General features: G+C 36.8%; 1 long non-coding RNA gene across 2 annotated transcripts; it reads left to right on the top strand.

Moving 5' to 3' along the window:
* Nucleotides 1-2: 2 nt before the first annotated feature.
* LOC103880488 lies at nt 3-21,338 on the top strand. Of its 2 annotated transcripts, none has more exons than XR_002519274.2 (3): nt 3-105; nt 16,475-16,784; nt 21,161-21,338. It is a non-coding gene; the product is annotated as an uncharacterized LOC103880488 (long non-coding RNA). The 2 variants fall into 2 exon arrangements; XR_002519275.1 differs by having other exon boundaries at nt 5-105; nt 16,475-16,638; nt 21,161-21,335.
* The last annotated feature ends 828 nt before the right edge of the window (nt 21,339-22,166 follow it).

The following is a 22,166-nucleotide window of genomic DNA, read 5'->3' as shown; positions in this document are numbered from 1 at the left end:
TCATAACAAATTACCACATACTTAGCTGCATAAGCAAAGCAAATTTATTATCCTGCAGTTCTGTATGCCAGAAGTTTGACTTGTGCATCACTAGTTATAATCAAGGTAACCACAGGGCTGCATTCCTTTCTGGAGGCTCTAGGGAATAATATAATAATATATCATAGTGAAAATGTGTCTTTTTTCTGTCCCACAAAATACACTAGGGATAGTAGGCAGAAATTATCTATGGCGTTTTAATATAGCTAGCACTAGTAATATATTGTTTTTTGTGCAGATGATGACAAGATTTTTAATGTAATTTAATTAGCTCTTAATATTTGAAATGATTCAGGATCGAATGGTCAACAAGCTATGACCTCTGCCCTCAATTGGCTTATATAGTAGAGGGAAATATAGACAATTAAATAAAAGCCTTTACACAATAGGATAAGGACTAAAGTAGGGAAGGTAAGATGCTAGGGTAACACAGATTAGGAAAAAATAATGAAGACAGAAAGGTGTTTCCAAAGAAAAAGATACTGGGTGAAAGGAAGAAAAATAACATTCCAGGTAGAGAGAAGAATATTTGTGAAGTGTGGAAGGTGAGAGTTTAGTATGTTTCTTGAATTGGAGATGAATACATGGTTGGTGTAGAAACTGGATGCCAAGGGAAAGGAGCAGTCAGTGAATGTTGAGAAGTAGACTAAGGTTAAGTTAGTGTTAGGATTAAAGTATAGACGTATTATTTTGCCAAACATACAGTGAATGAGCAATCTTGTCAACATAAAATATGGCCTACTTTTTTATTAGTACAAATTCTGGGCTACCAAAATCACTTAGCTAAGCACTAAAATTATAAAAGAATTGTATACACATAGAAGGTTACATTTATAACATATAAGGTTACATTTATCTCCAGATCTACATGGACCTTATAGTTAAATCAGATAGACTTAATGGCTTGAACTCCATTGTTTATTCCTTCATTTATCTATCATTGCATTCTTCAAGTAATTAAGGATATTAAAAATAATCAGAGATATTTTCTGCCTCGTCTCCCTTGAGAATACAGTATGTAGTAACACCTAACACAAATGCAGCTGTGAGAAAACCAGTGACGAGAAAATGCATGTAAATCTTTAGCACTGAACTTGGCTCATAGTGAGCTGCTATTTTTACAGCAAGAGAAATGATTAATGATTTCCTCATTTGTAGTTCTATAATAGAAATAGATAAATATTAGGAGTGTGACAGATATGGATTCCTATAGGAATACTAGATCAACCATTTATTTCTGTATGACCTTGGCTAATTCTGGCATTCCTTTGAAGTCTCAATGTTTTTAATTTTAAATGGGGATAATTATATTGATTTTGCAGAACTGGTTTGAGATTTATAATTTAAACATACACATAATTAAATATATTATTTTATTTAATTCATTTCAATTCAACTGTAAATATATAGCAGATTTTAAAAACTAACCACTTAGCAAATTTAAATTTATTTCCCCTTAATTCTTTTCAATTCAATCATCAGCAATATCAAATTTTATCATTTAAATAGATGGTAGAGAAGGCTTCATAAGTGGTTATTGCAGTCTTTTCAAATGCTTGCTTTCATAATGATGGATTATCATTATATAGAGTTTAAAATGAATGATAGAAGAGAGTTGGCTCCCTGTGGGAACTTCCAAGAAATTGTAAGATATATACAGGATCTGCTTCACCCAAAACTAAAGGTATATTAATACCTGTTAATGTATCTTTCTTTTTTCCAATTTGATGGGCCATTTATTTCATATAGGTTTTCATTTACTCATTAAAGTGGTTCGCATCATTAGCTTGGACTTCTAAATAGATGGCAACGTAATAAGTTACTTGCAGACAGTCTCTAAAGTCCTCCCACACAGACCCAGAATTTAAACTAAGTTTTAGTTTCTGAATGGGGTCTTTTGATTAGGCACAAGTTATGTTCTTGCTTTTTGTCCTGTTCTAATAATCTCTGTTGACAATATGTAAAAGGAACTCATGATGAAAAGTAAGAATGAATAGTTTGTTCAATTGAACGTTTTTCCCCCGGTTCAAAATGTGATCTTACTTTTGGACACAAAACATAAAATGTTCCATGAGATTTTTCATTGAAGGATGATATTTTTATAACAGATACATGCACCTCTTTCAAATAATAAAACTAATTGAGCCCATTTGGAGGCTTTGAAAATTGCGGAAGTACATAAATAGCAAAATAGCTCTAATTCAGTAGCATTATTAAATAATTTACAGTATATTATATTAATTTAAAATAATTTTATATTATTGTTATATAGTACTATAACTTTGTAATCCATATTTTTCTGTGCTCAAACAAACAAAAAACACCAATAAACACACAAACAACAACAAATCGCCTTTGGGGAGCATCATTCTTCATTCCCCTCCTCAAACAGACCAAAGTCCAACTAAAACTGCAACACAAATACAACTATCACTATTGCCCATCACTCTACTATTACTACCATTTTTTAGTACTGTGTGCCAATTATCCTTATGTTTAAGTGTTTTATTGAAATATTTTATTCTTCAACCAGCTCTATATAATTGGTAGAACTATCTTTCCAAGAATTATCATAGATGCTAAATAACTTGCCTAACATCTCACTGCTGGCTAGAGGAAGAACAATTTGACTGTAATTGCCTCAATCTTAATCACAACAAGACCATGCCTACTATATTGAGTAATTAAGCTCATCATAGAAAAGATGACCAACTATTTATTAGGGTCTCCTTTAAGATGAAACCTTTCTTGACAAATGACAAACAAATGTACTGATGTAGAGGGAATATAGCTTTGGGGGAAAGTAATAAGAATTTTTCACTGGAATGCTGTTAGTGCTACTGGTTTGTACTGGAGTATAGTTTGATAGAGGAGAAGAGTAATGAATAGTATGAAAAAGAAAAGCATAAAAGAAGCAATGAGGGTAAGAGACAGAAAAAGATTCTCAAATTGTCAACTATCATTTCCCAGAAATCTATTTTGAGCTGAGGGCTGTGATCATCTTCTTTTTGTGAAAGCCCTTTACAATTTTGGAGGAGTTTTCACATAGATGATCTGATTTAATTTCCACAACAAACTTCTAAAGAAAATATGAGATCCTCAAATTACTAATATCAAACCTGTGGCTTAGAGAATTAGATCTCACTGTCTAGAATCATGATAAGAAAGCTTTCATTTATGCAGCACATATTTAAGTCATGTACCAAGCACTGTGTCATGATGTTGAAGGAGGTCCCTGAGAACTAAGACATACGGTCTTGTTAGAACCATGAATATAGCCTGTAAATCATTTCATAATTACCTCACTTATGCATATGTTTTTTGGAACAACTTATAACAATTGCCATTTCATTTAAACTTATCTGTGACATGACTGCCATTAGTTTTTAGGGACTTCACATAGGTGAATGCTTCTGAGTTTTAGAGGCAAAAGCAGACGGCATTACCTGACCATTACCCTGAAATTTTTTCTGAGGTGACTTGACTTTGGAGGTTTGAACTGGAAGCTGTTAGAAGTACATACCTCATACCTTTAAATCACAACTACCACAACAAACTCTGCATTTTCCCTTTAGGCTCTTTGTGGTCTTAAGTGCATAGCTGAGTAGCCACAATAATGCCAGTACCTAGAGTTTTACAAAAGTAAGGGTTTCACATTAATAGTTGCATCAGAATGCAAATTGTGGACTTCATGGCACCTGAACCTTGGAAGTCAAAGGCATGTAAATCTTTGGGTGTGAGTTTCATCATCTGAAAACTGGGGACAAGAATCAGCTACATGATATAGCAAAGGAATTCTGGGCAGTGAATAGAAGTATCATCTCTTTCTTCACCTCTATAGTCATTTTATTGATTGCTACCAGAAGCTTTGTATGGTGAGCTTCGTCTTCTTTCTTAAAAAATATGTTAACTACAGATAAAAAATGCATGTTTATCCTCTGCCTCTCTGTTGTCTCCTCAAGACTACATTCATCTAGCTTCCTGTTTGGTCCATTGGGAGCCCTGGCAGAGATCAGCAGCAGATAGAAAAATGATGTTGGGATATTGTATAATTTTAACAAAGGGGTCTGATCTTTGTTCCAAGGTGTGGGGAGGGAGGTTTTAAGACCTTGGAATTTTCCTAGTGTTAGGATTATTATTCATTCTTCATTGTGGGCTTCCAGGAGTACACCCAAGTTCATGCTAACAAGATGACTTGGGGTGGGGGAGCCTAGATAGCTTCAAGTTGTGGGGGCCGGACATTCTGGAGAGACCAGCCATGTAATTAAAAGGCTGGGTCTCTGAGGCAAGTGACATCAGCCTGACCTCTTAACCTCTGAGGATAGGAGGTTATAATTGAGCTCAGTCATGTGGCTAACAAGTCAGTCAGACGTACCTGTGTAATAAAACACCAGTAAAATCTCTGGACACCTGTAGCTTTCATGTGCTCCCTGGTTGGTCAACACATCAATGTGTCTGTAGGATGATGAGTCTTGATTCCATGGCCAGAAGACACAGAAACTCCACATGTGGGACCCTCTCAGACCTCACACTGTATATTTATTGTTTTGGCTGATCCTGATTTATATGCCTTATAACAAAACTGTGATCACAAGTATAGTGCTTTAGTGAGTTTTTTACATAATTCCAGTTAATTATCAAACCTAAAGCTCTAGTGGGAGGCCCTGAGTTGGTCAGAAGTGCAGACGGTCTAGAATCCCAGAAATTGCAACTGGTGTCTGAAGTGAGGGCAGTGTTCATGGTAGCATGCCTTCAACCTTTGCAATCTGTCTTAACTCTGAGTAATTAGTGTTAGAATTGTATTGCAGTATTGCAGACACACAACTGTTGATCTCTGTCCAAATGCATGAGCATTCCTACACAGTTTTTGTGTGACTATCTCCAGTTTATATATACTTTTGTTTTTAAGGGCCAGCATCTATGACTTTCTTTGGAAGGTTAACTTAGGGCTAATAGACCTGCTTTGACCAGTGTTATAGGCTGAAATGTGTCCCTCCCTCAAAAATATATATATTAAATTTCTAAACCCCAGTACTTCAGAAAGTGTCTAAAATTTGAAGTAGGGCCTTTAAAGATGTGATTAATGAGAACTTCAGGATGATCCTTAATCCGTATGACTAGCGCCCTTATAAGAAGAGATTAGGATACAGGCAACATACAGATCAAGGAATGACCCTGTGAGGACGTAGCAAGATGGTGGCCACCGACGAGCAAGGAGACAGGCCTCTGAAAAAACCAAATCTACCAATATCTTGATCTTGGAATTCTAGCCTCCATATCTATGAGAAAATAAGTTTCTGTTGTTTAAATTACCTAGTCTGGTTGGGTGTGGTGGCTCACAGCTGTAATCCCAGGACTTTAAGAGGCCCAAGTGGGAGGATCCACTTGAGCCCAGGAGGTCGAAGCTGCAGTGAGCCATGATTCACTCCAGCCTGAGTAACAGAGTGAGACTCTCAAAACAAAACAAAACAAAACAAAACAAAAACAACCTAGTCTATGGTATTTTTTTTACAGTATCTCTAATAAGTTAGTACAACTATATATGCAGACAAAGAAGGAAAGCGTAAAAATGTGTGTACTTGTAGTTGTCCAGTAACTAAAGGCTGACTGACGTAGAAGTATGGTGGCCCAACTATCTTGTCTGGAATCCGTTCAAACTCTGAGCTATAATCTGCACCACATATTTCTTTGAAGGCTTAGGCTGAAGCTAAGGCTTTGACTGAACTTGCACCATCCTTGCTTGACTTCTTTCTACCATTCCATTCTGCTTTTTCCTGGGAGTATTTTAATTGAACCATTTATACATTCATTGTAGTTTGGATGTCTACTTTTGGGTGATCCATTTTAAGAGAAGGCATTTATTCTGCTGTCTTTCTCCCTATGGATTACCATGCATCGGCTGGTCTCTTGATCAGTATTTACTGCCCATGTCAAGGTAGCCAAATTGTATAACTCTCTCCTTAAAGTTTATTAACCTCTCCTGGAACTGAGAGTGCAACAACTCTGTTGATGTAAGCTCAACGATGCAGCACCGTCCTTTGTGATTTCCCTACACTGAGCCCACAATATGTCAATGGAAAAAACATTTTTAGATTAAAAACATGATAGAGTTTTGGTATATATAGTCATTAACTCTTCTTTACAAAGTATTTTTCTTTTTGCTTTGCTATGTTTGTCTCTTAGTTAAGAGACAAAGAGTGATAAAGTGGATAAGTATATCGATCCCAGAACTTTGCCACCTAACAGGAATATGTCCAGGGTAAGTCATGGCAATTGACCACTCTGTGCCTCAGTATTTATAGCTATAAAATTATGATAATAATATAGATTTCATAACTTATTTTTCTTAAGATTGAGTTAACGTACCAAAAATATTCCAATAGTAAATGTCCGATAAATGATAACTGCTTTTACTTTTACGTTTCATGGACCGCTTTACTTTTATTCTTGAAAGTAGGGCTACCCCTCCTTCTATGCCCTAATTGTGAAAGCATGCATTCCCCTTCGCCTTCTTCCAGAGAACATTCTCTAGCATTTGATGCAGTAGACGCTTGAATTTATTCAACAAATACTGCATGTAAGACATTGACCTACAAATTTAAAATATACCAATAAACAAGGCAGACAAAGTTTAGCATAATGTAATCCCTAAGATGCGTGTAAACAATGGAAAAAGTACAAATCCACCACTTTTCTATTTGAGAGAGTGCCTGGGTTGGGGATTGTGGAGCCCATGTATGTGGGAAGCAGCAAAGTTCTCCAGGAATAAGTAGCATTTGAGCAAGGCCTTGAAATAGAAAGAAAAAGCCCGTCATGAACAGGGCCAGGGAGAAGAAGTTCTTAGGTAAAGGAAATAGCAATTGCCATGGTCCTGGGATAGGAAAGAATTTGCTTTACTAGGATAAATAAAGAAAGAAAGAAGATGAGGAGAAAGCATTACACTTCAGAGTTCTGTGACACATATAGAAGGGTTCTCTTGAGATATTCCTTATATGAAAAAAAAAAAATTCACCTTACACTAAAACAACAGCAAGTCATATAACTGTTTGAAAATGTTCTCCAGTGCTATCTATGTGAAATGGGCTGAGCAGATTTCTGAGAGAGATTTATCCATGTAAGCTGCAAAACACAGTCATTTGTAAGTGCCTAGAATTTCAAATATTTAGATTTGTTTAGAATAATGCTGAGTTCTCAGGAAGACCAGAGAAGCACAAAGAGGTTAAAAATAAAAGTAAAATGTCAAGTATCTGCTCACGTTTGCCCTGAAGTAACTCCTAGACACTAACTTTTGAAATGTACAGCACCTCATTCAATCCACATTCCTCCTCAGATCTGTACTCTTCTCTAGTTTTGTAGAGATGAATTTCAAATTTTCCCAGATAAGATTTGGTTTTGAGCTTCTAAATGTTCATCAAAGATAACATTGAAGAATTCAATTATGCTATTTTTTTTTTTTTTTTGCAAAAGGAAGAAAACCTTGCCATAATCAGTGAAGCTATTTTTAAATTGCAGGAGGGCAGGAATGAAGGTACAAATTAATGAGCTGATGTCATATTAATGTAGTCTTTTTGATCTTGTAATCATGAGCTCTTTACAAATCATGTTTGGTTTCAAGATTGTGATTCGAGACTCCTGGTTGCAGACATATAATTTAAATACCATTAAAGGAAACTCCAGATGTTTCAGGGGAAACATTTCTTGTATTTAAGAATGAAGCCACAGAAGACAATCTTGCCTAACTAGCTGTGTGCTCATGGACAATTTACCTCTCGATGCTTTAGATGCTTTATTTAGATTGGTTGATTTCCAGGGCTCTTTCACATCTGACACAATTATGAAAATTTTCTATGGTTGACAAATCTAGAAAAATAAGTCACGTAACAAAACGTCTCAGAATAAAGTCAGGTGATAGACCTTGAAGAATCATTTTTACAAAGAAAAAAAATAAGAAGGGCTAGGTTACACAATTTTTTTGGAGAGGACATGTCTTATTATTCTGTTTTAAGATTCTTATTGCCTACATGATGATGTGCCCATTGAATCCAAACTTCAAAATGTAAGTTTTGCTTCTTTGTGGTGAGGAATGATTAAAACACAGGACCTTTATTAGTTCTGTGACAACTCTTTTTAAATCTTCAGGATACATTGACTAGGTGTGAATGCTTTTACAACAAAATATTTTTGCTATATGTAGAAAATAAAAAGAGAAAGAGAGGAAACAGGGAAAGGAAAACAGCCCAACAATAAAAAACTTGACATTTAAAAGTGATTTGAAAACAGCACAAAAATCTGAATTATAAAAAAGCCAGATCAAAATAACTCTGCAGTCAGAAACAGTTCCTAAGAGAGAAGGCAAAATAACATTTTTATTTTTCCAAAAATGAATGCTTTTGTTCTTGTCTGAATATTCTTCATTAAGTAGAAACTATTTATGTATTGAAGGTCAGGAATTTTAGCTTAAGTGCTAGAACAATTGCATGGAGCATGTAGTGTGATTTCTTCAAGGACCACTCAAGGAATTTTTCCTCCTTTGTGGTTTAAACACTTTCTGTGGTGCTTTTTTGACAGATGTGTGGTTATGAATATTTATAGTATTATCAAACATGAAAAATAAAATGTTTTGTTTCAGTCATAGAATGAAAAGTATGTGATGCTTTTGGAGGAAATAGGAAAAAATGGTAAAGAATGATTTCTCTTGGAAACTGAATATCTAGTCATAATTATTTTTGGCATAAGGCTCTGCCATTGAGTAACTTCACCGTGTATAGGATTATTAATTCTTTTTTTCTTAATTTTAATCACTTCAATTATCCCTAATAGAAGTCTTCTCTAGTAATGGAGTTCATTGCTTCACAAGTATTTATTAAAATTTGTAGGTTCTGCATTTTTAATTGCAAACAGAATTCTTGGGGATTCAATAAACTAAACAGACCACAAAATATCAAATGTTAAATAGAATCTTAGACCAGATTATGCTTCCTGCAACTTTTAAATTCTGAAGCTAATTATCTTTCACATACGCTTGCATGATTTTATTGAGCAAGGGGCCATATATTTTTCAACAACTTCAGTTAAACTTTTTAAAGGAACAGCACATAATATTAGTAATAATCAGATCAAATACATTCAGTATTTGGTTGCAGTTGCATGCCTACATGAGAGGGCAAACTTGAGAATGGTGGCTGAGTTGTAAGAGATGTTTTTTAAAGAAATACAATTGTTGGCAGGACCTGGCAGCTCAGGCCTGCAAGCCTAGCAGTTAGGAAGGCCAAGAGGGGTCAATTGTCTGAGCCCAGGAATTTGAGACCAGACTGGGCAATATGGTGAAATTCCATCTCTACAAAAAATACAAAATTTAACCAGGTGCCGTAGCACGTCTGTAGTCTCAGCTACTCAGGAGGCTGAGGTGGGAGGATCCCCTAAGCCCAGGAGGTTGAGGCTGTGATGAGCTGTGATCACACCACTGCACTACAATCTCAGGGACAGAGTGAGACCTTGTCTCAAAAAAAAAAAAGAAAAGTAAATACAGTTGCCTATTAGGAAGCAGGGACAAGGCTAATAAGGGGAGAAAGAAGGGCCAACAGGAGTCTGTCTAATAAAGGTGGTTCACTAAAAATGACTGACTACTGGAATTCATGGATTAATTTATTTGGAAAGGAGGAAGAATGGGAACGAATGAGGTCAAAGGACATTACCTTGTGCTTCTGCTTCTGGGTTTTTTATATATGAAAGCAAAATGAAGTTTCCCTGTGTCCAACACATCAGCATCAACAAGGAAATGTCAGCATAGAGGGTGATAGGTCTCTGGGACCAGCATGCATTTATACAAATGTATTTTATACATTTTATACATTTGTATAAATCTAGTTGGAGCCCACATAGAACTTGCTCCAAAAGCAGTTCTATGAACAAGAGACAAGTTAATGTTAAGAATGAGTTATTAAATTACACACAGTAAACTGTGGCATTTTAAAGCCTATTTAAGAAGAAAATTATACGAGGTGTATTTTAATTTCTAAGGTTTTTATTTAAAAAACTGTTGAAGAATAGTAAACCTTTCAAAACTGTGCATTTCAAGATCACATCCACAAGCTGTGGTATGCATCTGCAATAACAGGAATCCTGGATTAGGTATGTACATGCAATTGCAAGTCAAAGTTTATATGCTCATGATGTCATGACCATGTCCCTCATTCACACCACACTCGAGTTAATAAATGTATAGATCCCTCATAGGCATCCTCCGTCTTTTGTCTACTGCTCCTGTGAAATCAATCTTAATCATAATTAATTCCATGACAATACTATGTGTATGTGCTAACGCCATATAATTGTGGCACTTTTAAATGTTACAACTGAATAGTGCATCCCACTCAGCATTTGGACCATAGTAATTATTTCCAATGTGAGATGTACCAAAACCTTGTTAATTAATATATTTAACTTGTAAATTTTATCTAAGGTGACATATTGATATATGGGTTACCAAAAACTAACATAGTATGAAAAGCAAACCTAAGGAGTTGGAAAGAAAGAAATTAGAGTTTGAAAATATAAAGGAAAAATAAAATAGCATGCTTAACATAACATCCTCTTCTTTTCTTTCTTTCTTTTTTTTTTTTTCTTTTTTGAGATGGAGGCTCGCTCTGTTGCCCAGGCTGGAGTACAGTGGTGTGATCTCGGCTCACTGCAAGCTCCACCTCACAGGTTCATGCCATTCTCCTGCCTCAGCCTCCGGAGTAGCTGGGATTATAGGCGCCCGCCACCACACCTGGCTAATTTTTTGTATTTTTAGTAGAAACGAGGTTTCACCATGTTAGCCAGTTTGGTCTCAATCTCCTGACCTCGTGATCCTCCTGCCTCGGCCTCCTAAAGTGCTGGGATTACAGGCGTGAGCCACCGCACAAAGCCCATTCTCTTCTTTTCTTTTCTTTCTCCTCTTCTTCCTTCTTTTTTCTACTCCTTCTTCAGCTTCTTTTTCCTCATAGCTAAAGTTGAATTATATCTTATTATATTTATTACTATCTTATCATTTATTCATGCTTTTAAGTACTTTGGACGTAAATATTAAGTTTCATTATTAAATCTCTCATGAAATAATTTGTGGCCATAAAAACAAAACTTTGTAACAACCCTCTGGTGTTAAGTCAGTTAGCCCTGAATTTATGATCTCAAACTGTCATAAGAATAAGATTGAACAAATATGCAGTTTACAATTTAATTAAAGGTCTGGAAGCATCAAATTGTTAAATAGATGGAAATGTATTCTAAGCTAAGACAAAAAACAGTATTTATGTGAATTTACTTGAAAGAATTCTTCCCCCAAAACCTGTTAACATAATTCCTGGTAAGAATTTCAGCAATGAAGTCTGATTTTCCAGGAGGAAATCTTTTTACCAATCTGGGATAGGTGAAGAATGAATGAATGCCATTATTCACTGATGTCACTGACTCTCATCCGCATCATTGTCACTAGCATATTCTTCAAAGTAAAATTTGATGGGAAAGAGAGGAAACCTCTTATCTAGACTAGCAATCAAGAGAGCGCCAAAATTCCTAGTGGCTCCTAGGGTCTTGGAGAAGAGTTGTATCGTGACAAATGCAAGCGAATAGGCTCTATTGCATGGGTGCATAGCTTCAGTATAATTCCTAGACTACTGAAATAGTATCTAGTTATTTTCAAAAAGTGTTTCCTTCTGATTATCTTAAAACGGACTCTTTTGTGACTGTTAGGTACATTTTTGAGTAGTTGGAAGTTTTTCTTAAGTTACTTAAAAAATACGCATGAACTCTGTGTGATTTTTTAACCTATATTTTATCCCTAGAGATTCCTTTTACATTGTTTTAAGAAAATATGGATGGGACCATCAGTAAAACGTGATTTTTGTGAAACCAATTGCTCTTTGTGTAAAAAGATTTCATTGTCAGATGTCATCATTGGTGTGATCATTGTGAATGAATCGTAATATAATCTCTTCAGGTCAGAGGCACTCTGAAACTAGACATGTTAGAATGTCTTTTCAATGCCACTATTGAACCACAGAGTCTTGCCTAGAAGTATCACTCACGTTTCTTGGGGAGAAATCTTAACTACATGAAATGACAAGCCTGACTTGCTCTATCCTTGAAAATTCCAAATAGCTACGTGTTTTATTCCTGCACAGCCTTACTATTTACCCACTACTAAGATACAAGAAGAGATAGTGTTTTGTTTTTTTTTTTTTGACCAAAAAAAACCTGAAACTAGATTTTTAAATAATCTTTCCATAAAAATTTTATACCTCATTTAACTCAGAATACAAAAAATGGAAAATATATATTGTGATTGTTTAAAAATCTTACATTTTAAATTGTTTTATCTTGGTGTGTTTTATTCAACATTTTCTCTTGCTTCAAATGTTTTTTCCTTCTTTTTTTCCTCTCAAAATTTCCCAAAATTAAAATCATACTACTTTAATGCAATTATCAGAAAGCAAAAATACTTCACTCAAATTTTTGAAATCAGAAATATATTTATTTGTAAATATTTTTTCTATCAGAGGCCTAGAATCCAAAAACTGTATTTTGCAACTTATTAGTCCACCAAAAGAAAATTCAATTCAGTATATTTAAATATTGTAGGTATTAGAGTAGGTAGTTAGGCAGACGTGAGTATAGCAGGAGAGACCTGTCTTCCAGGAACGTGAGGCAGGAACGTGACCAGGTGATGGTCAGGCAGTTGTTAAACTGTCTCTCTAAAATGATACTTAGTCACAGTTGCCACCAGGAAAAGACAGTATCCAGGTAGAAAACCCATCAAACTGGTGATCAGCAGCTTCCTGATAAGATATTAGGCTTTGGGCAAGCAGGTGTAAGCACACACTAAGAGGCAAAATGGCACAGTTTAATCAGCATATGACCTTCCTCGGGGAACGCTCTACTTGTACGGGAAAAATGCCTCAAGTGAGCATGCACACAACTTCAGTAACACACTGTGCATGTGGACCCTCCCAAGTGCCAGTAGGTCACTGCACATGCAGACAGCCCAACCCGAGGGAAAAATTTTTTTTTTTTTTTTTATTTTATTTTATTTTTTTAAATTTATTTATTATTATTATACTTTAAGTTGTAGGGTACATGTGCATAACATGCAGGTTTGTTACATATGTATACTTGTGCCATGTTAGTCTGCTGCACCCATCAACTCGTCATTTGGAGGGGGGAGGGATTGCATTGGGAAAAATTAAGATAGAAGAAACACAAACCTGAGAATCATGCCAATGTATAAAACCGCAAGTCTAGGGCTGAATGGGGCACTTGAGTCTTTCAAGACACCCACTTGGCCCTCTCCCAAGTGCAATTTGCTTCCTTTTGCTCCTGCTTTGAAACTTTTTAATGAACTCTCCCTCCTGCTCTAAAACTTGACTCAGTCTCTCCCTCTGCCTTAAACCTACTTCTGACCCTCAGACAAATTCTTTCCTCTGAGGAACCAAGATTTGAGTTTGCTGGAGACCTACACAGATTCACCACTGGTAACACAGGGAGATTGGTGTAAAGAGGAAAAATTATTTGTGTTTCTTTTTCCTTGTCTGAATGAATGCTCTGAATGAATGAGTGAATGGTGCTAAACACATCAGAAAAAAAGAGAAGTCACTGTTTCTTTTTTAAAACAAGTAGATACCACAACGAAGCAGTTTTTTAAAAATTTATTTGGGAGTGGGAGAAGACGCTGAGGGAAGGGGAGAGATAGAAGGTAAACAGGAGAAAGAAGAGAGATCTTTCTTTTTCCAGCCAAAAGAGTTACTCCTAATCCTTTAGAAAGGTTAACAATTAAGAAAGCACTAAATTTCTTAGTTGCCCTTTTCAGTTTGATATTGGACATCCTATTTTTTCACAACAAAGGCAAGACTTAGATCTAAAAGGGAAAAAAAATCAATGAAAACTCTCCTTATGAGGTTTTTGTTCCTATGCAGATAATCCACAGTGTTCTACAGAAACTTAGGCTCTGAATTGCATTCAAATTAAGGACAGATAATGCAGTCTGCATTTAAATTTTAAATCTGCACGTGGTATTCTGCATTTATTAGTAAGCTTTAGCTTATAGAAGAGCAGATGGTCTCTGTGCCCAGATCAAATACTGTCAACTACTTATTTGATCATCTGCATTGGGTTTTTGATTTAAATAATTGAGCTTTTGCAGTCAGTGCTTCTGAAATCTGACCTGCTTCTTGCAGCTTTTCTGACTGTGGCAACCATTTTTGGCTCTTGACCAAGGACTATTTATACAAAATTTTTGAACATAGTTAATCCAAGAATGAAAATTTTTATTGAGAGTCTTCATACTCCTTCCAGAAATGGAACGTTCAGTTCTCTTTTTCAAATAATCAAATAGATAACCCTATGTTTGATTTGCTAAACCTTTAACCACAAATGAGGAAGAATATATTAATGGGTTTTCATGTTTCTTCCTATGGCAGTTTATTTTCAGCAATAGCCCAATGATTCTCCTCCCTGTATCCTCTCCCATTTTTTATGTAACTTAAAAGTTTCTCCCATTAAGACGTGGAGTGTACTTCTTCACTCTTTAAAATTGTCCTGGTCTCATGACTTGTTTTGAGTAATAGAATGTAGTGTTGGGGACATCTTGACAGTAATAGGCCTGCACACTTCCACTCTTTCTCCTACCCCAAACTTATACATACGGGTTATCTCAAAATCAATAGAGCCACCTACCTAACCTATTGTGGATCATGCACACTTGCAGAAACTTTACATGAGAAGAACAACACAACTAAGCACAGTCCAAATTGTCAGTTCACAAAAATGAAAGCTAAATGAATTGTTATTTTGGTTTATGAGGCATTGGCGTTTTTGAATGTCTGACAATAATTAACTGACACAACTTCTATTTTATTTTCCACTAAGCGATTTTTTTCCCCATGTGGCTTAGGAGTTCAAACAAACACAGCTTTGAAATCTGGCAGACCTTTACTGTTTACTTATCTTTGACAAATGTCTTTTACTCCTGTGTGCCTCCACTCATTCATTTAGACAATAAATACCTAATTTAGTTTCTACTATATGCAGTGACTACACTGTGCAAGGTGCTTTGAATAGAGTGATGACCAAGGAAAAAGCCTGTAATTTATGGCCCTTTCCTTCCAAAAAGATAATAATATTCATCTCTTACATTTTATATAAGGAGTAAATTAAGTGATGAGTATATAACACAGAAGCACATGAGTGTCAATTGCTCCACACCTCTCCAAGACTCTTTCAAGAGGAAAGGGCACATCCCTAAGGAATGATCTCTGATACAGCTTTAGAACCAATTCTGCTACTTAATGTAACCACCTGATGGGTTCCTCCTCCCTAATGCACACAAAAAATTAACTCTTTGAGACCATGACGTTGCAGCAAAGAAAGAGTTTAACTGATCCAAGTCCAGCCACACCAGGTAGTAGATAGAATTACTACTAAAATCAATCTCCCCAAAACTCAGGGATCGGGGGTTTAAGGATAATTTGGTAAGTAGGGAGTCAGAAAGTGGAGAGTGCTGAATGTTCGGGTCAGAGATAAAATCGCAGGGAGCTGAATCTGTCCTCTTGCACTGAATCAGTTCCTCATTGGAGGCCAAGACCAGATGAGTAAGTTTATTGATCTGGGTGGTCCCAGCTGATACAATAAGTACAAGACATGCAAAATATCTCAAGCACTGATCTTAGCTTTTAAAATGGTGATGTTATCCCCAGGAGCAATCTGGGGAGTTTCAGAATCTTGCAGCCTCCAGCTGCATGACTCCTAAACCATAACTTCTAATCTTGTGCCTAATTTGTTAGCCTGTGGCGGCAGTCTAGTACCCAGACAGGAAAAGGTTTTGTTTTCATAGAGGGCTATTATCTTTGTTTCAAAGTTAAACTATAAACTAAGTTCCTTCCAAAGTTAGTTCAGCTTATGTCCCGGAAAGAACAAGCATGCTTGGAGGCTGGAAGCAAGATAAAGTCAGTTAGGTCAGATCGCTTTCATTGTCATGCTTTTCTCAGTTATAATTTTTGCAAAGGTGAGCTCATTAACTAAAAAGAGTGAAGTCAGATTGAGTCGGATTGAGATTTTTATTCTATCATTTTTACCTATTACATAACCTCTCTAAATCCTGTTTCCTATTCAACAAAACAGAGCTAATACTTTAAAAATATTTTTATTAGTGTAAGTCATGTCTCCTGTCCTCAATTTGTGTTGAGATTACATATTGACTCTGAAATGTCCTCAATCACTATTACTTGTAATTAGGATTCTAAGAAATTGAATCAAAAGCAAAAAAATTTTTTGGTTAAATTTTTCTTGATATATTTTTGTTCAAAGTTCCTAACTGCATATGACATTGACCCTTTTCTCTGGAGCTGAAGATAATGCTATAAAGCCTGTTACTGAGCCAATTCCCATGTGAATTTCACAGATTGCCTCACTGAACTGAGAACATGATCAGAACGTCCAGGAACTTCAGATCATTAGTCATTTCATAGGGGAAAACAGATGGCTTCCCTAGAAGAAGAAATTTTCACCTCCTACAGAATTTGGACACCATTACAGAAGTAGGCCTAATTGTTCAGAGAAACAAGTGTGAGTAACTTTCAACTGGAATCTGTACCTCACCTTTCTCTCAGGATATGTGTATGCGTATATAAATTATACTCCATCAACAGAAGGGACTCCCAAAGACAGAACGATTACAATCATCCAAGTCTATGAACATGGAAATGTACCTGGTAAGAATGCAGTGGTCTGCAGAGTGAGTGAATATACCTTGTCCACAGAAAGTATTCTATAGAAAAAATAGTATTTTACATATACACATACTATATAAACTATTAATAATAGTTTTTTAATCCTTGGCACTATTGACATTTGAGACTATATAATTATGTGTTGTAGGGGGCTGTCCTGGGCATTATGGCATGTTTGCAGCACCCCAGTCTCTCCCCAGTAGATTCCAGTAACATCATCAATTGTGACAACCAAAAAGGAGCTCTGACATGCCAAATGTCCACTAGTTTCCCTGGGTTAAGAACCATTGATATAAAAATATCAGAATATCAGAAAGGAAAGGAAATATGCTCCTATTAATCTAACCTCTCATAGGAGGATAATAAAAGGCATGGAATTCCACTTTATTTTTTTATATTAGCATAGTTTTATTGCTTACTCATTCTTTTATCTGCTTCTATATATGAGGCACAGGGCTAGAGACAATTAGGAGATGCAAAAATCATTATTTTCTCCCTATGAGAACATAACACACTCTCCTGGATTATATAATCTAATATAATTTTATCTTGTATTATAGTGCATCACCACTAATGAAATGGTACAGAAAAAATTAGGTGCCATATTTCAAAGGTAGGGTGAAGTTCAGGGTCTTACAATGGTATAGCAAACGGAATTGATGACATTGGCTACTCCAGACATCCAGCTACTGCCATCACCCCGGCCACAGCAGGGAGGTGTGACTAGGGCTGCATGTTCCATGGAGCCAGTGGGAGCCCAGGAGCAGGCTGGAGCCGCACCCTCTCAGGTGTAGCTGCAGCTGCCCAAACCGCAGCTGGGGACCCAGGCATCCCTGAACTCTTGGGGGCCCAGGAAGGCCTTCCCTAGCCTCACAGGCTTGGAAGTGCCTGCTCCTGCTGCCTGGCTTCTCCCTGCTGTCAGAGCCCACTCTGATCTCCAAGCAAAGTTCAGCCAAGCCCAGGCACCATGAACAGCAGCAGGAGGCAGACAGGTTCCCGGGTTGAAGGACGTGGGTGCCCTGTGAGGCCTCACCGTCTGGCCACGGAGGGCCTGAAGGCTGGGGACCAGGCTACCAGTCCCATGGACCAGAGTGGGAACTTGTGGTGACTTTTCCATACCTGCCCATGGGCACCCATGGAAGAGTTGGCATGCACATCCTCCCCTCCGAGCCCGTAAAAGCTCCCCACTCAGACAGAGCTGAACAGACGTTGGAACACCAGACTACAGAGAGGAGCTACCCACTCCAGGGCCTCCTCTGAGCTATTCTGTCACTCAATGAAGCTCCTCTTTGCCTTGCTCACCCTCCACTTGTCTACATGCCTCATTTTTCTTTGATGCAAGATAAGAACTCAGGGCCTGCCAAATGGCTATGCTGAAATTTCTAGAACATAAACAAGGTAAAAACATGCCCCTTGCTTGCCACAATATGAGAGAAGAGAAGGAGAGAAGAGCCATGGACCTTCAGGGATCCCAGATCTGGGAGCTCCCTGAGCCAGCACTGTGACTCCCTCTTGGGGGGCCCAGTGGTTCCTGAAGTCTCCAAGCTTCCAGGCACCACTGTGTTCCGCAGTGGCAGCTGTGGAAACTACTTGTGGTGCACATGGTCCAGTTGCAGCCTCACAGAGAGCCAGCACCCATGCAGGCACCTGGAGCTGCCCGTCCCACTGCAACAGCCAGTGTGCCTGACTGTGCACAGTGTCCAGACCCCATGCTTGCTTACTTACACACCCCTTTTACACACCCCTTGCTGCTCCACGCCTGGCTCACACTTGACAGGTGTGGGATTCAGGCTGGTAGCTTGAGCTGCGCATAGCCTGCCAGGCCGAGTGAGTGAAATAAGCCCCACGGGCTCAAGCAAAACTTGGGCAAAAGGCAACACCAGCCACAGAAGTTTCTGGTCAGAAAAGAGACACTCCAAGGATCCTGCAACAGAATCAGGAAATGGATTATTCAGCTTTTAGTGCTGGTTTTTTATCATTGTACCAGCGTTGATATTGGAATATTTATGTTACGTCTATTAGTTTGCTAGGGATGCCGAAACATATCACCATAGACTGGGTGTATTAAATAACAGAAATCTATTTTTCCATAGTTTTGGAGTTTAGAAGTCCGAGATCAGGGTGTCGTCAGGGTTGTTTTCTTCTGAGGCCTCTCTTCTTGGCTTGTAAATGTCTGCCTTTTTCCTCTGTCTTCCTATCATCTTATATTCGTGTCTCTGTGTCTTAATCTTTTCTTATAAGGACAAAAGTCATATTAGTCTAAAGCCCACCTTAGTTACCTCATTTTGACTTAATTACCTCATTAAAACCCTATCTTCAAATACACTCACATTCTGAGGTAATCAGGGTGCCCTTAACATATGAATTTTGAGGAGACATAATTTAGCCCATAAAACCATCTGAGTCTCCATTTTCTTATCTTTTAACAAGAGGAAGAATAACGTGTACTTCACAGTAAACTTTCACGAAAATTGAATAAAGATAGAAAATTGGATATCTACATTGCTCTTAGCATAGTGTCTAAACCATAACATGTCTGCAATATAATTAACTATTATAATAATATTATAATTTTGTTTCATCGTTCCTAAAGAAAAAATATTAATGAGAAGGAGCATTTTGCAACAATGATGGTTAGAGCTGGAATAACATATGCAGATAAAAAGCAAATGCAGGTGAGGATGTAGGCAATTCAAGGAGAAGGTAAAATGAAAACAATGTCCCAAGGCATAGAAGTCCATTTGGGACGTGGATAGTATTTCCTTTCTTCTAATTTTAGTAATTTTTCTATTGTTTTTCAGAAAAAAATTACTAATCAAAATGTCTTATACTCAATAAGTTCATATATATGTATGTGTGTATATATATGTATGTATATATATGTGTATATATGTGTGCATATATGTGTATGTATATACTTACATTCCTCTTGCTACCAGTTTGTTCTTAGAGTATTTTCTGTTATTGATGGCCATGTAACTCAGGGACTCATGGTACAGTAGTTGCATGTCACCCAGAACATGGCAAAAAACTGCAGCGATTAAAAACTATTTTGTGGCCAGAGAGCATGCCACGGCAAAGGCTTAGAGCATGCCACGGCAAAGGCTTACATGATGGGGGATATTTCTGTTCTTTATAATTCATAAAATGTTTCTCGATCCATCAGTGACTTTGGAAATGGAGATGTCACTAATAATGCTGTGTAAGGCAGGAGAGGGAGTTGAACATGAGGAGACATTTGGGAGCTTGGTAATAGGTCGAGTTGATGAACTACCTGTATACAGGAGATCATGCACTTGTTGGTCCTAGTCCATCACTCCACTCTTAGAGAAGCAGAAGAATGTAGCTATTGAAACTGGAATGGACATGTTATGCTATTTATCATACCAACCTTCTTTGTTGACTGCTACTAGAACTGTATAAAAAGCCACTTACATGAGAAAGATTTAAGTAGCTTATTTCATATGATCCTGAATTTCATATTTTCATGCACACATATATATGCATACATATATACATATAATTATTCTTATACTTTATCAAATATAATACCACATGAAATTAAAATACGTAAAACCATCTCACACCAGTTAGAATGATGATCATTAAAAAGTCAGGAAACAACATATGCTAGAGAGGATGTGGAGAAATAGGAACACTTTTACACTGTTGATGAGAGTGTAAATTAGTTCAACTATTGTGGAAGACAGTGTGGTAATTCATTAAGGATCTAGAACCAGAAATACCATTTGATCCAGCAATCCCATTACTGGGTACATACCCAAAGAATTATAAATCATACTACTATAAAGACAGATGCACATGTGTGTTTATTGCAGCATTATACACAATAGCAAACACTTGGAACCAACTTAAATGCCCATCATTGATAGACTAGATAAAGAAAATGTGGCACAGCAGACTAACACAGGAACAGAAAATCAAACACCTCATGTTCTCGCTCATAAGTGGGAGTGAACAATGAGAACATATGGACACAGGGAGGGGAAAATCACACACTGGGACCCGTCGGAGGGTGGGGGGCAAAGGCAGGAACAGCATTAGAAGAAATACCTAATGTAGATGATGTGTTGATGGGTGCAGCAAACCACCATGGCACATGTATACCTATATAACAACCCTGCAGGTTCTGCACATGTATCCCAGAACTTTAAGTATAAAAAGGAAAATGTAAATCAATGTCTGGAATATGTGTGTGTGTGTGTGTGTGTGTGTATATATATATATGAAGTAAACTTTGTATTATATTTGCACATTAATGGTTTATTTATAATAAATTATTGGAAAAACATATTTTTATAAATTTAAAATCAAATTTCTATTTGGCATCTCAAAAGTCAGAGGGAAGAAGAAATCATTTTCATCAGTGGACTGAAATCCTCTTGAAGTCAAGGCTTATTTTAAGGTATATTTTATTGTTCTGAAACCTCTGTGCTTCTCAAGGGTTTGTTGAGTCAATGTAAGACCTTGGTGAGAATTCTTCCATTTAGACATGGCTAATTTTCAATGTCAACCACAGCTATTGAGGTACTTATATTAATTAACCTTCTTAATTATTTGTTTTTATTTCCCTATAAATTGGCAATAACACCTGGTCTCAAAGTTTTGTTGTGAGGATTGAATAAAGTAATTAATGAAAGAAGATGTAGTGAAATATCAGTTCCATGATAAGCACATGATACAGGCTTTCTTCTGTTTTCTTCATCTTCACTGAACAGGGAAATATAAATCAATGTCTAATGACTTGTAGGAATAGAGAGAATTGCATTTTCACATAAGCAAGTTTCTGATAATTTATTATAACTTAGGGACAATTTTTGTGGAAATATGTTTCAAATTATAATTTGACTTCATATAGCCTGGAAACACTAAACACGTCATAAACCACAAAAACAAATATTTACGAAGATTGATGCACAAAAGCATTTCCATTACCACTGCATTTCCTCGGGGGACTCACCTGACCTGGAAAGGTTTCTCTGTGTTGCTAAAATGAAAGAAAATATGTGATTTTCCTCCTGAAGGTATCAGAGAAAACATTTCCAAAATGCCTCACTGATAGAAATAGAATCTAGTCCTTTGTTGTTTTCAGGACACACACTGTATTTGTGATAAGGCCAAACTCACAGACTCACAGACTTACAGGTAAGTATATAGAGAACTCAGCACCATTTCCTCAAGTGAAGCCCAGGACACAACTGGAACAAACCAATTCTAAATTTCAGCCTTATTGTTATTTTGCATTTCTGTTTTCTCATTTTATCTAGTGTTTCATCCATTAATTGAACACCTGATTGTTGTTGTATTTATGTAACAATGAGCTAAAATTGACTTTGTTATGTT

Source organism: Papio anubis, chromosome 18 (assembly GCF_008728515.1).
Source record: "Papio anubis isolate 15944 chromosome 18, Panubis1.0, whole genome shotgun sequence".
NCBI lineage: Eukaryota > Metazoa > Chordata > Mammalia > Primates > Cercopithecidae > Papio > Papio anubis.
This window is presented reverse-complemented; position numbering and strand designations above follow the sequence as displayed.